The 16100-nt window shown below is 39.4% G+C and overlaps 1 protein-coding gene across 1 annotated transcript in view; it reads left to right on the plus strand.

Annotated features, from left to right (window-relative positions):
* The window catches only part of LOC307163662 (uncharacterized protein), a 38673-nt gene extending 27030 nt beyond the window's left edge, over positions 1–11643 (plus strand). Inside the window, exons 8-9 of the transcript XR_013822123.1 lie at positions 3550–3870; positions 11321–11643. The gene's annotated coding sequence lies outside the window, so the exon portion shown is untranslated. The remainder of the gene's footprint in view (positions 1–3549; positions 3871–11320) is intronic.
* Positions 11644–16100: the final 4457 nt, after the last annotated feature.

Genomic DNA, 16100 nt, shown 5'->3' on the forward strand with positions numbered 1-16100 from the left:
TGAGCCTTGAGCATCTCTGCTCTTGATATGTCACTGATGAACATCTTTGGCTTTAATGAGAAAAAAAGAAAAGAAAAAGGGCAGTTTAGGATCAAGAACTTCTTGCACGCATAACAAACATTCTACCAAACCATTAGAACTCACAAATACTAATAACAGATCTCTTCTTCTTCTTCTTCTTCTTCTTCGGCGGTCACTCGAGACGAGTATGACTGTCCTCTCCGTCGGGTCGCCTTATTTGTGGATCCTCATGTGGCTGTAAAGGCCGATCTGTGATCCTCAGATTCTGCTGCAATGTGGGCATTGGAAGGTTGAGGTGGTGTATGGTGGTGGAGCCTTTCTCTGTTTGTCCTTGCGGTGTTGTCGCTTTGCATCTGCGGCACGGCGGAGTTCTGTTTCGTGGTGTGCTGCACCTTCCTGCACTGCTTTTCTCCAGTCCCTGTTAAACGTGAGATTCTCCCAGTCGTGGACGTGATGTTAAACTTTTTCAGGCTGGTCTTGATATTGTCCTTAAAGCGTTTCTTTGGCCCACCAGGGGCTCGCTGTCCTTCTTTTAGCTGGAAGTGCAGGATCTGCTTTGGGAGACGGTTGTTGGGCATGCGGATGACATGTACTGTCCATCGAAGTTGGTTCTGCATTATGGTGGTAGTGATGCTGGGCATATTTGTTTCCTCCAAAATGCTGGAGTTTGTACGTCTGTCTTCCCAGCTGATCCTCAAGATTTTTCTGAAGGCTCTTTGATGGAATCATTCCAGTGCTCTCAGGTGTCTGCTGTAGGTGGTCCAGGATTCCGCTCCATACAGCAGAGTTGGGAGAATCACAGCTCTGTAAACCAGGACCTTGTTTTGAGCCCTCAGGTCTCGGCCATCAAAGACTCTTGTCCTGAGTTTGGCATAGGCTCCGCTGGCACAGCTCAGGTAATGGTTAACTTCAGAGTCTATATCAGCTTTGGAAAAGATAATGCTGCCAAGGTAGGGGGAGTGGTCCACGCTTTCCAGAGTGATGTTATCCACTTTGATGATGGGCTGGAGTGATGGCTGCCTGGTTGGGTGGTGGCTGATACAGAACCTGAGTTTTCTTGATATTCAAGGCCAAACCCAGGGCTCTGTATGCCTTGGCAAAGGCATTTAGGATGCCCTGGAGGTCTTCAGGGGAGTGTGCTGCAATGGCACACTCCCCAGTCCATCTCTGAATCTGAGCCATTTACTGTAGAAACTGGGGTCAGGTTATGCTGAGCGCACTTACTCAGAAGCAGCACTCCATTGGAGTTGTTGTTACCGATGCCCTCCTTGCCAATAGTGCCCTTCCAGAGGTGTTGGTCCCGGCCTACCCTAGCATTGAAGTCTCCAAGGAGGATGATATTGTCCTCCCTGGGGATTATTTGACAGTGTTTCTTCCAGGCAGGCGTAGAAGGCTTCTTTTTCTTCCACATTGGAATCTAGGGTAGGGGCATAGGCGCTCACTACTGTCGCTGTCTGGTTGTTGGCCAACACCAGACGGATTGTTATGAGGCGCTCGCTGATCCCCACAGGAAGTTCGGAGAGGTGGTTAATAAGCTGGTTTTTGATGGCAAGTCCAACTCCACGGTTTCTAGCCTCATCGGCTGGCTTTCCTTTCCAGAAGAAAGTGTAACCACCTTTCTCCTCCTTCAGCTGCCCTTCACCTGCCCGTCAGGTTTCAGAGAGAGCAGCTATATCAATCCGGCATCTCTGCAGTTCTCTGGCTATGATGGCAGTTCGTCTCTCAGGTCTGTCACTGGAGGTGTTGTCCATTAGATTGCGCACATTCCAGGCTCCAAAATTAAATTTCTTTTGTTTCTGACTGCAAATGGGGTGTTCCCTCTGGACACGGTAATCCAGTCGGGGGGTATGAGGCAGGCTATTTTTAGGGCACCTTTTCTAGCCCCTTTCCCATGTGGGGTAAGCAGAGCGGATCCTGAATAGGACTGCTTAGTCATGGGTGTAGCTGCTGAAGAGCTCTTCTGCCTCGTTCCAAGAGCCCAGCGACTGATTCTGACACCCATCGCCTGATGTGCCAACTCATGACTAGGGGCTTCCAGACTGCACAAACCTGCCTCTGTCGCCACTTGCTGGTCGCCATAGGACTTTATCCGGGGTGGTAGGGTGGATTCCTTTTGTGGAGGACGCCTGTGCATGGCGTTGTTTAACGTGTGGAGGCTGGTGCATAGACAACCACCACACAGTCCTTGGCAGGTCTGGTTCAGGATCCAGTGGCATGGAGTCCAAGACGACTGGGGACCCATCACTGCTGCAGCCTTCATCCGCCTTCCCAGCCGTTGTGATGCTCCACTTAAGTCAGCCATCATCCTCCGCCTGTTCCGACGTTGAGGTTTTGTCTTTTTATTCAGTGTGTGCTCCCTTAGCCTTTGCCTCTATAGGCTACCCCACAAGGCAGTGGGACTATTTACCCATAGCTGGGGCTGTGGTTGGCGGGTGCCAGAGCATGTCCACTGCTTGGTGGGCCTGCTCACTGCGCCTCTGGGGCCCACCGAGATCCCCTTCAGTTCAGCCTGGGTCCGCTAGGGCCATGTTACCGTGTGTGGCCGCAAGGAGGCACTGTAGGAGTCTTGACGGAGGAGAGGCTTACGCAATCTGCTCCTCTTTTCGCCCTTGCACAAGGGCTAGTCAGTGGCAGTAGCTGTAAGCAGAATGTAGCAAGCAGAAGTAGCATGCAGCATGCAATATCTACTAAACTACAGGCACTACTATCCCAGTACTACTGCACTGACGCATCACACACACCCTGTGTGACAACACACACACACACACACACTCTATGTGTTTATTCACTAACATGAAGAATCACAGGACTAACCACATATTGTATTATCATAAATGTGAGGCTGAAACTATCGCATTTAACAAGTTCTATGTCGATAAATTAAAATTTGATTTCTGGATATTGTGATGTTATTTTTGTACACACACTTTGTGTTTTCATGTTTTATGAGGGCTTTCCATATACATAATGGTTTTTATACTGTACAAACTGTATATTATCTCCCTGTACACTAAACCTTCCCATCAAACAATTTTTTGTTGCATTTTTACATTTTCAAAAAGCATAATTTAGTGTGACTTATAAACTGTTTTCCTCATGGGGACCAAAGTTTTTTTCCACAAAAAAATTGTGAGAAATAACAGTATTGTCTTCCAATAGAGCAGTTTTATAGGCTTTTATCATATATCCTGACTCTGTTTCTAACAGCAAACACTCAGTATAAAGTGAGATGATCTGCTGATGATCCTGAATGGCTTGTTGAATGAGTGTCGATAGTCTGAGGCTCATCAATATTAACAGATCTGCTGAAAAAACTATTTTATTTCATGACAATAGTTCCTGTTTTCACCTCATTTATTATGCTGATGTCTTCAGATCTCCTGTAAATTGACATTTAAAGCTCATTTCATTGGTGTCAACTGACTGAGCTTACCATTATTTATATTGGAAAGAATATACACTATTTATATTATATTGTCCATGAGCATAAAAAACAAACTGTAACTTATATTCTTTTGATTTTGGCAGATCAGCTCCTCCCACACTGTAATTATTCATCAGTGAAGCTCCTCCCACAACAATTACACCATCAGTGAAGCTCCTCCCACAACAATTACACCATCAGTGAAGCTTCTCCCACAGCAATTACATCATCAGTGAAGCTCCTCCCACATCAGTTTACCAACAAATCCTGGAATATTCCCATCAGCTACAAGTGAAGACGAGCAGCAATGCATCAGGAAGAGCTGAAATCTGTAAAGACTGAATTTATTAAAGAGGACAGTGAGAACATGAGTGATCCAGAACCCTGCAGAATGAAACACACTGAAGACACTGAAGAACAAAGAGGTTGGTGTTTATTCTTCATTCATTCATGATGCTGAAGAACATTCATGTTAGAAACATTCAAGCACTTCATCACATTTAGATAAACAGTTAGCCTAACCCTCTGGGGTCTGAGGTGTTTTCTGGGCCTGGAGGTGTTCTGACATGCTCTGACATTTGTGCTTATTTCTGTTACTTGTGACATTTTCATGGCTAATGTCTGATTACACTGTATTCAGCACAAACTCTGCTACAATAATATGTCAGCAGCATGTGTGTAAAAGTTTGTAGTTTTGAGATAATGACGTTTATGCGTGGTTTGTGAAAATACAAAAAACAGTTGTCACTGAAATAAGCTCATGAAACCCATACTGATTATTTCTTCACAAGACTTTTGAAAATTGTATGACGTAGCCTAGAATATTTGCTTCAAAACTATGTGAAAATCACCCTGACTGCTCATTCAGATAAGACAATATATTGATTTAAAAACTATAAGACGTGTTTTGTGTAAGAAAGCTTTATGCGGGAGGCGTGAACACATCATTAATATGTATGGATTTTCACACCTGAGAAAGACAAAGACACTCGCCTAATGGCTCTATTAGGAGCTATCAGGCCCTGTCATTCTGAGCAACCTTGCACAAAGAATGAGGAGATTTAATAAAAAAGGCTTTTTGATTGTTTGGTTTTATTTACAACACAACATAATCCAAAGATACACAACAAATGACAAAAAGCACACTATTGAAAACAATGATCCAAAGACAGAGACCTTTGTGCCATTCTTAAAAACATTGTACATACCTTTCATTTCCAAGGTGTTTGATTTTCACTTTACCATGTTCATGTACAGAGACTCATATGAATGTTGAAGTCAGCTGGACTCAGTTGCATCTGGGCCCTGTAAAAAAAAAAAAAGAAAAAAAAAAGAAAAAAAACTGTGAACATACTGATATCAAGAGAAACTATAGGGCTGCACGATTTTGGGAATAGATTTTAGATTTTTCTGGTTAAAATTTATTTTTAAAATTCACAGAATACACACACTCACAAATGTTTCCAACAATAATGAAAACCAGGTTTGTTGTGCCTTGTAGGCATAGGCTACGCACAGTGCTTTATAATAATATCAATAACCTGTAGCAGCCTATAAATCTTTCAAAAGGAGCACTTCAGTAACAACTACGCTAGAGAAAAATATATTGATTATCATATGTTACTTCAAATGTTTCCATTCGTTATGATGATATGAAATGAGATTGGAATAAAAACATGAAGCCAAGTGTTTGGTGCATTTTGGTTTTCAAACGCACAGCGCGCTCCAAAATATGATACATTCAAACGCACGGCGCGCTCCAAAATATGAAACATTCAAACGCACGACACGCTCCAAAATATGAAACATTCAAACGCATGACACGCTCCAAAATATGAAACATTCAAACGCACGCGTGCTCCAAAATATGAAACATTCAAACGCATGACGCGCTCCAAAATATTATACATTCAAACGCACGGCGCGTTCCAAAATATGAAACATTCAAACGCACGCGCGCTCCAAAATATGATACATTCAAATGCACGCGCGCTCCAAAATATGATACATTCAAACGCACGCGTGCTCCAAAATATGAAACATTCAAACGCACGACGCGCTCCAAAATATGATACATTCAAACGCACACGCGCTCCAAAATATGAAACATTCAAACATTCAAAAATATATTGATTATCATATGTTACGTCAAATGTTTCCATTCGTTATGATGATATGAAATGAGATTGGAATAAAAACATGAAGCCAAGTGTTTGGTGCATTTTGGTTTTCAAACGCACAGCGCGCTCCAAAATATGATACATTGAAACGCACGGCGCGCTCCAAAATATGAAACATTCAAACGCACGACACGCTCCAAAATATGAAACATTCAAACGCACGCGTGCTCCAAAATATGAAACATTCAAACGCACGACGCGCTCCAAAATATGAAACATTCAAACGCACGACGCGCTCCAAAATATGATAATTCAAACGCACGGCGGGCTCCAAAATATGAAACATTCAAACGCACGGCGCGCTCCAAAATATGATACATTCAAACGCACACGCGCTCCAAAATATGATAATTCAAACGCACGACGCGCTCCAAAATATGATACATTCAAACGCACGCGCGCTCCAAAATATGATACATTCAAACGCACGCGTGCTCCAAAATATGAAACATTCAAACGCACGACGCGCTCCAAAATATGAAACATTCAAACGCACGACGCGCTCCAAAATATGATAATTCAAACGCACGGCGGGCTCCAAAATATGAAACATTCAAACGCACGGCGCGCTCCAAAATATGATACATTCAAACGCACACGCGCTCCAAAATATGATAATTCAAACGCACGACGCGCTCCAAAATATGATACATTCAAACGCACGCGCGCTCCAAAATATGATACATTCAAACGCACGCGTGCTCCAAAATATGAAACATTCAAACGCACGACGCGCTCCAAAATATGAAACATTCAAACGCACGACGCGCTCCAAAATATGATACATTCAAACGCACGCGCGCCTCAAAATATGAAACATTCAAACGCACGGCGCGCTCCAAAATATGATACATTCAAACGCACGCGCTCTCCAAAATATGATACATTCAAACGCACGGCGCGTTCCAAAATATGAAACATTATGGTTACCACATATACGTTTGAGCAGATATCCACAAACACAGTATTTAACAGTAAACACGGGTCTAAATATTATAATTTTCACCATATATCTAGCAACAATTCAACTATAATGTGAAGTTTATGCAACAATAACATAAACTAATAATTAAGAATTTCTTACATCTTTCTTGTCTTCAAATCGCGTTCTTCTTCTTCTGAGGTAAATCCATTGTAAGCTCACGGCGTGACTTCCAAACTCGACGAAAAGCAGAGACTTTGGTGAAGTTTGGTGCTTTGATTTTGAGGTAATGAGCGTGCTCGTGTGAGGCGTGGACGATTTGCATGTTAATCTCTTTTTGCGCGTGTGGGCGTGGTCAAATTAAAAATAATGAGCAAGCGTGTGAGAAACTGGTCATCTTGTTGGTTTTATACAAATTACTTAAGCAGAGAATATTTGTTTTCAGTTTGAATCCAATCATTTAAAAGTACACACTTTTTTGTTTATAAAGGTATATGGCTCATAAATGTGTGACAAGTATTCGCTGAGTTTTGTTTCAGTTTAAAGACGTGCTCAAGAAAAAAAAGTTCAGTTCAGGCAGAAAGCACACCCTGTTTATTTTCTTTATTTTACAAAAGCACAATGTTTTGATTTGATTGTAAGTGGACACATACAAAAGTAGACATCTCACAGATTCCTTTTTCATATTTCTTTTTTCTGTATGACCATAAAAGACGGAGTAATTTAAGTTTATTGTGCTACAATGTGAAAAAAATCCAGCAAAACGCGCCGGCGCGTTTGCCGACCCCAGAGGGTTAAACTATGAAATGGCTTCAAAAGGTTTTTTTTTTTATTTTTTTTACAAATGGTCAGTAAATGGAGGTTTCATATTGATTGTCAACATCACGTCAAACTAAATTTAAATATTTTAACTATTTTATTTTACATTTATTTTATATATCATTCACAATTTGCCAGAATTTTGTATATTTTGTATATAACAAATAATAATTCCAAAAGTACAAATTTACAATATACTCCACTTTACTGCAAAAAATGTATGTTCTTTCTCAAAGCAAAATTCATTTGAGCTTGTGTTTCCGGTGTCCCAGATTCACATGCGTATGAAGTCAATGGAAGGAGAAGTTTAGTCTGACCAGCATTTAATAATTTAAATGTTTTTAATAACATAAATTAAATACAAATCTAAAAGTTGGTGTCAAAATGTGGCAGTGACACAACTATCTAACATGATTTTAATATTAAAATGCATAATGCATTTTAATATTAATCGTGTTAGATAGTTGTGTCATTGATCAAACATATTTAATAGTTCTCACTGCAGAATCATGGGATTTGTGTCTGGCTTACACTGTGTCCACACTGTGACCAGATTCAGTCAGTCGTCACATCTGGAAACACATGAGATGATCAACACACTGTAATGCCTAACAGTTATATGTACTAAATAAAACATTACCGAAAGTTATGTGCACACAATGACTGTCTATAATGTTTTAGAAATAATAACTGAAAGATCAGTGTACCTCATTCATTAAAAGTTTCAGGGACATATTATTAATTTATAAAAAGGCATAAAAAACTATTCCCTTCATCTCGCTCTCTTTGAATAATTTTGATGAAAAATGAAAATAAATTTGAAAATGAAAGTTTTTCTTTAATTTCAGACCTGATGGAAGTAAAGGAGGAGAGTGGAGAACTGAGTGAAGTGAACGAGGAGGAGAGTGAAGAACTGATGGAAGTGAAGGAGGAGAGTGGAGAACTGAGTGAAGTGAAGGAGGAGAGTGAAGAACTGAGTGAAGTGAAGGAGGAGAGTGAAGAACTGAGTGAAGTGGAGGAGGAGAGAGAAGAACTTAGTGAAGTGGAGGAGGAGAGTGAAGAACTGAGTGAAGTGAAGGAGGAGAGTGAAGAACTGAGTGAAGTGAAGGAGGAGAGTGAAGAACTGAGTGAAGAACTGATGGAAGTGAAGGAGGAGAGTGAAGAACTGAGTGAAGTGAAGGAGGAGAGTGAAGAACTGAGAGAAGTGAAGGAGGAGAGTGAAGAACTGAGTGAAGTGGAGGAGAGTGAAGAACTGAGTGAAGTGGAGGAGGAGAGTGAAGAACTGAGTGAAGTGGAGGAGGAGAGTAAAGAACTGAGTGACGTGAAGGAGGAGAGTGAAGAACTGAGTGAAGTGAAGGAGGAAAGTGAAGAACTGAGTGAAGTAGAGGAGAAACATCATGTCAAACCTGGAGAAAAACCTTTGAGTCACTCAAAGACTAAAAATACATTTTTGAAGAAAAGAGCCAAGAAATCTTTCACCTGCACTCAGTGTGGAAAGAGTTTCACACACAAACAACGTCTTGATCGTCACATGAGAGTTCATACAGGAGAGAAGCCGTTCACATGTGATCAATGTGGGAATAGATTCAGTCAATCATCATACCTTAATGTTCACATGAGGATCCACACAGGAGAGAAGCCGTTCACATGTGATCAGTGCAGCAAAACATTTTGTAGTGCAACAAACCTGAAGTCACACCTGAACGTTCATACGAAGGAGAAGCCACACTCATGTTCTGTGTGTGGAAAGAGTTTTTCACTGCTGCAATATTTACGAAGACATCAGAAAATTCACACTGGTGTGAGAGAGTACATGTGCTTTGAGTGTGAGAAGACTTTTACTACAGCGAGCCTTTTAAAACAGCACCAGAGAATTCACACTGGAGAAAAACCTTACAAGTGTTCACACTGTGACAAGAGATTCGGTCGTTCATCACATCTGAAAACACATGAGAGGATCCACACTGGAGAAAAACCTCACAAGTGTTCACACTGTGACAAGAGATTCAGTCGTTCAGCAACTCTGAAAAGACATGAGAGGATCCACACTGGAGAGAAGCTGCACACGTGTGATCAGAGTGGGAAGAGTTTCTCTATTAAAGGTCCCGTTGCATGCGATTCCATGTTTCAAAGTTTAGTTAGTGTGTAATGTTGTTGTTAGAGTATAAATAATATCTGTAAAATTATAATGCTCAAAGTTCAATGCCAAGCGAGATATTTTATTTAACAGAAGTTGACTACAAAAAACGGCTGGATTGGACTACACCCCTCTACATCCTGCTTTAGTGACATCACCAGAACCGTGTTTAGACTAAACTCCGCCCACAGGAACACAGGCAATACGATGGCGAAATGTCAACAGACGGTTGATGTTTATCTATAATCGGATACCGCAAAAGTTTAATTTGAAGTTGTTAGTTTGCTCTGTCCATTTCACCACGGACTGTTTTTCTAACCTGGGATAATATCAAGCAGGCTTCTCTCGGCGTTTCATACTGACGAAGGGGGCAATTTCAACTATATTCCAGCAAGCGGTAAGTACAAGTAGTGATTTAATATGGAAGTAGCGATCAACTTCACATCGTTTCTCTTAGTAGGATGAAAATAATCTTACTTAAACTGTGATTAATATACAGAAAGCGATCACAGAACAATCCCTTTCCAATCGGCCAAGCTGTGACACAGCGCGAGTTTATATGGACACTTGCCAAAACTCGTTATGAAATCAATGACGCTGTTACACTGCACAACGAAGCTCTTACTGTATTTATATGCCTCATGTTTGCATTGGTGAAATCATTAGTGAGTGCAGAAACTGCGTTGCAATGATAAGATCTTTCACGCGATCAACAGACTGTCATCTGCTCAATGCTCATCATCACTGCAATTTTCTATGTGATTGAAATAGATCTAAATACTCACGATTCGTTAATCCCGATAGCTGTAATAGTAAAAACGTATAATAGCTGTAATAGTAAAAGTTTTCCAGATAGTTCCACATGTAATGCCAGATATTTCATATGCAAGCATGTCAGCCAATCACAGCAGAGGGCGTTTACACTGAAGTCTCACAGCAGACACGCCCCTTCAAACAGGGTGTTCAAACCAGGGAATGAAATCAGGCTAGGAAATATGCCTTTTACTTCTAAATCTTTGATCTAAAAAACATACTAACATTATAAGGGCACCCCTGGAAACATGATAAAATAATAAAAATAATCCATGGAATGGGACCTTTAAAAGTCACCTGAAGATACACATGAAGATCCATGCAGTGGAGACAGTCTACACATCACCATAGTCAGAAATCACTGCAAGCAGTTAATCTTTAAGTGCTGAGAAAAAAAAGCTGCTTTTCCACCTTCGGAAAAGGTTCCAGTTGTGTTTCCACTTGAGCCTGGTATGGCACGGCACAATTACAGAACCCTGAACTCTCAGCACACTTGGCTGACCGTGCCGAACCGGGATGGTAGAATGTGTGTAGTGACATCGCCACTCAGGATTGGTCACTCTGTCTAAGTGACGTAAAAGCAATTTGAGTGATGCAAACACAAATTTATCTTAAAATTAAAAGAAATAACATGGTTCCTGTACTCACAAATTTACATTATACAAATGTCTCATTAAAATGTCTACTAATGTTTAAAACTGATCAGAGATCAGGTAAAACCCATAGACACTTGTTCAATGGTTCGCTGCATGACGGGTTCACAGAGATCATTGACATTTAAAACATTTTGAAACGTTATGAGGCAACAAAGCCTTGTTTACTTTGCAGTTTGATACACACTCTGAACCACTGATTTGAAAAGATTCATAAAGGTGTATGAGCTTTGCGAAGAAGTGTTTCGAAATCGCCCATCACTACTTTAACTACATGAGTAAAACATGATTAGCAAGTTGTTTGGATAAAATAGACCATTGAAACTCACTTGATTTGATGTTTCTTTTTAGACCTGATGGACGTGAACAAGAAAGGAAAAACAGAAGCCACAAAATCCTGCCCTCAGTGTAAAAAACGCTTCACATGTAAATCAGGTCGTAAGATTCACGTGAGAGTTCACACTGGGAAGAAGCGAAATGCAGGAAGTCCTTTACTACAGACGATGAACTGAAAGAGCACCAGAAAATTCACACTGGAAAAACCTTTGGAGGCAAAGTTCAGGGAGCCGAAAAAGAGGCCATAACATTTTTAAGAGGGACATAAATCTGATATTAATTAACTCGCTTACATTTGTATTTTATTTGAACGTCTAGTTTCTCTTCCACTTCTACTCTTGCATTCAATGCAAACACAAGATATACTTTCATGTATCTTTGGACACTTTTCTTCTCTTCTTCTCTTGAGATGCTTTGGCTCTTATAAGTCAGTAAAGAGAGAGATCTGTCTCATTCACTTTCACTTTTACTTAATGTTTGTATTTGCTTCATGTAATTATTGATTAAACTATTGACTCATTTTATCAACATCTCATTGTCATTGTCCATTACTTATTTTCTGCTGATTCTGCTTGAATCAGGAATAATTTTAGTTCTGAAAGTCATGAAGTATCCTGATATGATTGCTTTTTGAGCTTTCCGTGTTTTAATTTTCTCAATAGAGCTTTAGTAAATTATATTTTACCGCACACATGACTGAGGTTGAATGAGATTGCTGTCTGTCTACATTATTAACAGTTTCACCCTTGATATCCAGTATCATATATTCATTTCATAGTTTGTTGTAGTCAGTTTGATGTTTTATTCACACAATGAGGCTTCATGTAGTCAGAACAATTACTATGAACTTAAAGGGATACTCCACCGCTTTTTTCATATCAATGTTATGCCCTTAACAAAGACGAGTTGAAACATACCTCTCTCGTCTCAATGCGTGCACTCAATCACTCTGGCGCGCGGCGACACTTTGATAGCACTTATCTTAGCCCAGTTCATTCATTAGGGACCAAACAGAGATGAAGTTAGAAGTGACCAAACACCTCCACGTTTTCCCTATTTAAATACAGTTACACAAGTAGTTACACGACCAAGTATGGTGACACAAAATAAAACGTAGCGCTTTTCTGAGCGGGTAAAAAGGATAACTATAATGTATGGCGGAATAGCACTTGAAGTTGGAAGCACTTTGACTCAAGTCATGTTGGTTCTAATGACAGAAGTGAGAGGGAGAGGATTTTTCAAGCGTGACTCTTTACTGTGCAGAGTTGAAGTGCTCCCAACTTCAAGTGCTATTCCGTAAAAAGGATCGGTGTGATCAGTGTGAAGCATAGGAGACTGCCGTAAAGCAAAACATGGTAGGCCAAAGTGATTAATACCATCAAACAAAGCATATAGCTGACAAGACGGCAATGCGCCAAGAGTGCCAAAAAGACAGAGAGGATAAAGATACTCAAACAGTCTGTTTTGACCTACAGAATGTTATTTCATGTCCACGTGCCAAAATTAGCTCTTTCTTTCTACAAGCGGAAACTTAACTTGTATAATCTTACTGCTCACTGTTTGCAGACTAAAAAAGGCTACTGTGCTTTGTGGACAGAGGTAATGTCAGGTAGGGGAGGAAATGATGTTGCAAGTGCACTAATGAAAATAGTAGAAAGCGTTGTACGTGATCATCCACATGCCACTGAGATGATTACATGGAGTGATAGTTGTGTGCCTCAGAACAGAAATTCCATAATAGTCTTTGCTATGGCAGATTTCCTGACAAGGCATCCTCAAATTAAAAAGATAACAATGAAATAAAATCAAACCTGTAAAGCACAAAGGAAAAGGTAAGATTTCACATTTTAGTTTTTTTGTTGGGGCAGTTAGCACTATCCATAATAATCACTACAGACTGTAATTATTAATTAGTCCTTAGACATACTGGTGATATTGTACTATACTGTATTATGCTGACTGGTGAAACAATGCAATATGAATTCTTCCTCTTCAATCAGAACTCATTTTCTAATTCAATACATTTCATTAATGTAAAACTGTCAATCACCTACTATCAATCCCACCCTTTTTTGCTAATCTGGGATGTGTTTCCCGTAAAACGGCGTAAACTCGCTGCTTAACTACCGTAGTAAGATGCATCGTTGAAGAAATCAACTAGCTTGGCGTGCCCGGGCCCGGGCGTGAGTTTTTATTCTAAATCTAAAGTTCATTTAAATTTAGAATAACTAATAGAATAATTAATTTCTGGAGTTGTGCAGAACAATAACTGGCTCTATTCACACATGGGCTCAAGCGAACATTAGCCAATTCGGACATTGCCCTTCTCATACAACGTTAACGTTACCGCTCCTGCGGTCAATATCTAACGTTAGATTAGTTGACGGTTGCAGTGCATGTGAGAAAGGAGCTATAGTTTATTCAAGCACTTTGACTAACTTTGTTAGAGACAAACGAGCCTTATCACAATACACTATCATTAAAGGGTTAGTTCACCCAAAAATGAAAATTCTGTCTAATTACTCACCCTCATGTTGTTCCAACCCCGTAAGACTTTCGTTCATCTACGGAACACAAATTAAAATATTTTTGATTAAATCTGAGAGCTGATCACTCCTCCATAGGCTTCTATGTGACTGAAACTTGCTGGCCCAGAAAAGTTATTAAAGAGATCGTTAATATAGTCCAAGTGACTACAGTGGCTCAATCTTAAGTTTATAAAGCGACGGGAATACTTTTTGTGCACAAAAATAAATAAATAATGACTTTATTCCACTATTCATGTCCTTCTCTCTGGGTCTCGAGTTAGTTCACGTAGTGTTTTAGCGCAGCGCTTCTGTGTTGTACGTCACACGCATCACACACATGACAAGCGTCGGCCAATAGTGAGCCTACGTGGTGACGTGCAACACAGACGCACTGCGTTAAAACACTACGTGAAAAGACTCGAGGCCCAGAGAGAAGGAAATGAATAGTGGAATAAAGTCGTTATTTTAGTTAGTTTCTTTTGCGCACAAAAAGTATTCTCGTCGCTTGATAAACTTAAGATTGAGCCACTGGAGTCACTTGGACTATATTAACGATCTCTTAAATAACTTTTCTGGGCCAGCAAGTTTCAGTCACTTAGAAGCCTATGGAGGAGTGATCCAGCTCTCAGATTTAATCAAAAATATCTTAATTTGTGTTCCGAAGATGAACGAAGGTCTTACGGGGTTGGAACAACATGAGGGTGAGTAATTACTGACAGAATTTTCATTTTTGGGTGAATTAACCCTTTAAATTTACCTTACATCACAGTGAAATAATAACAACAAAATTAACTTTTTTGTCAAAAAGAGGCAACATATTCCAATAGTCTGGTTTGGCTATAGCTTTAGCTAACACCTGCACAAACACAGTTGTCTGTAAAGTAATAGCCTGGTTGTCCATGCCACTAAACATAAATGTGAATGAAAAACACTTATTCACGTTAAAAATAACACAATTTTGAATGCTTGCCATGTCTAAAAGTGATTTCCTGGGCCACAGACCGTCTTGACGTCTCACATTCAAAGCGAGCAATGGCGGATGGAAAAACACTGACTGGCGCGAGCAAGGAGTTAGTTGATGTCATGTCATGTGGTCACGTGACATGAAAAACTCTGGTTTGAAGTAAAGATACTATTTAAGTCAAATTGTTGCTTTGAATTTTGTCTAGGTTGTTTGTTATTTGCTTTAAGGAAAACGGAACAAAACAGGTTTAAACCAGAAACCATGATTTTCACTTAGTCCAATATAAAAATGCACTTTAAATAAACAACACAGTAGTTTCACTTTTTTCAGTGTAGTAAATTAAATCTGGTAGATGAGCCCGTCTACAGTTTGATAGAACAGTTTGCATTTGCATATAGTGTTTGAACAGTTCTAATAAAAAAAGGACCAAAACCAAACTTTTCTAAGGCAAGAAAAAGAAAATTATTTTCAACGGAATCAAATGCTTTATAAAAGTCTAAACACAAAATAAAACTCTCATCTTAAATCCGAGTAATCAATAAGATCTAACACTAATCTAATATTATTTGAAACATGCCTCCCCGACAAGAAACCATGGGATTCATCTACAATAAAATCTATTACTTTTTTTAAGACGTTTAGCAAAAATAAAGGCTATAATTTTATAATCATTATTAAGAAGACATATTTGGTGCCAATTATCAAGCAAAAGAACATATTTTGGGTGGTTTTGGAAGTACTGAGTAAGAGTGCCTTTTAAAATACTTTCTCTGAAAACTTGCAAAAGAAAAGGAGCTAATTGTTTTGCAAATAATTTGTAGAATTCTGAAGATAAAACATCCACTCCTGGAGATTTATTAAGTTTAAGACAATAATGGCTTCAGTGACTTCCTCCAAACCAAGTGGTAGGTCACACATTCTTCTCTCTGCCCCATGAATTTTACAAAAACTAGGTAATGAATTGAATAAACCTGTAGCTGTAATCAAAAGAGGAACTATTCAACTTTTTATAGAAATCAGCACAAAATTTTGAAATTTCTAGTCCATTAATCTGTAATCTATGAATTGTCTTATGACTGTATTTATGTCTCTCAAGTTTAAAAAAGTATATAAAAATAAGATGAATTTTGTTCACCGTTCTCCAACGCTACCTAGATCTAATAAAAGCTCCTTCAGCTTTGGTTCTATGGAGATATGTTTTTTTTTTTTATTGCAGAAAAGATAACATACAGATAATAACATTAAAAAAAAATAAAACAAAAACAAAATAAAAACAAAAAGAGGATAGCTCACATTCAATTTT

The sequence above is a fragment of the Squalius cephalus genome (assembly GCF_949319135.1).
Source record: "Squalius cephalus genome assembly, chromosome: 1".
In the NCBI taxonomy this organism is placed as follows: domain Eukaryota; kingdom Metazoa; phylum Chordata; class Actinopteri; order Cypriniformes; family Leuciscidae; genus Squalius; species Squalius cephalus.